The following is a 1269-nucleotide window of genomic DNA, read 5'->3' on the forward strand; positions in this document are numbered from 1 at the left end:
GTCCTGCTGCTGTCCATACAGAACCCCCTGTACCCCATCACCACGGTAACCAGACACTGAAACACACACATACACACACACACACACACACTCACTCTCTCACACATATCAAACACACACACACACACTGTCACAAATATACACAAACACAATGTCATAAAAACGTACACACACACATGTTTTTCTGAAACTCTTCATAAATACAATTAAATAAAAATGATGCCGCATGTTTATAATACTTTTTCATATTATGTCTACTTTCTGACCATAGAGCTGCTCATTAGCCTGGTCTTACTTCATACCAGAGAAAGAATGGACACTATATGATGACACTTTTACACCAACAAAATAGACTTTGAGTTTTAGAGGTCTCACTAGGTCCCTAAATAACAACCTGGAGACTTGTTGTATAGGAGTTATATTTCTGTATCACTAACCACAGCGGGTTCAGACACACTGCAGCGTTTGAAATGTGTAGATTGTGTCAAATGTTGCATTTTTTTTTTTGGTCCAGGATGTTCTGTACACAGTGTGTAACCCCATCGGTAGTGTGCTGAGGATCGTCATCTTTAAACGAAATGGAATCCAGGCCATGGTGGAGTATCCTTGCTGCTGCATGTGTGAACGAGTGTGGCTCTACATGTGTGTGTATCTGTGTGTTGAAATGTACCATATTCTGTCCTTAACCCGACTCCTTCAGGTTTGAGTCAGTTCAGTGTGCTCAGAAGGCCAAAGCTGCTCTGAATGGAGCTGACATCTATGCTGGCTGCTGTACTCTCAAGATTGAATATGCAAGGGTAAGAGACAGAAGGCAGCAGCAGTCACAAGCAGGTCGTCCTGTAAGGTCCAAGCACTTTGTGCTGCTCTTCAAAGTCACTAAACAATAAATGAAATTTGATTCTTAAGGGAAATGCTTGTAGTCAGCCACCTGAGGCTCAGAATGGATTGTTAAGCAGAACCATCAGTAGCTGCCATTACAACTGTTTGGGAAATGGTGGGCACTTCCAAAAGAAGCCTTGGTAGGTGATTGGCTGAATCATCTGATAATCATACTCTGACTGAAGCCTGCCGGGAGAAGAGCAAAAACATCTTATTATGTAGAAAGCCTCTTATATGATACAAGACATAAGAACAGTGGCGGCTGGTGGAAAATAATTTTGGTGGGGCTATGGAAATGTCTGTGACCAGGGCGGTCCGGGGGGATCCTCCCCCGGAAGATTTTTTGAGAAATGACCCCTTAAATTATTACTTCTTGTGATGTTAGAGGGG

The 1269-nt window shown here is 42.6% G+C and overlaps 1 long non-coding RNA gene across 1 annotated transcript; it reads left to right on the top strand.

Annotated features, from left to right (window-relative positions):
- Positions 1 to 791, top strand: LOC104955869 (uncharacterized). Its single transcript, XR_799492.1, has 3 exons — positions 1 to 45; positions 515 to 600; positions 701 to 791. It is a non-coding gene; the product is annotated as an uncharacterized lncRNA (long non-coding RNA).
- The last annotated feature ends 478 nt before the right edge of the window (positions 792 to 1269 follow it).

The sequence above is a fragment of the Notothenia coriiceps genome, unplaced genomic scaffold (genome assembly GCF_000735185.1).
Source record: "Notothenia coriiceps isolate Sejong01 unplaced genomic scaffold, NC01 NC01_scaffold00024895, whole genome shotgun sequence".
Taxonomy (NCBI): Eukaryota; Metazoa; Chordata; class Actinopteri; order Perciformes; family Nototheniidae; genus Notothenia; species Notothenia coriiceps.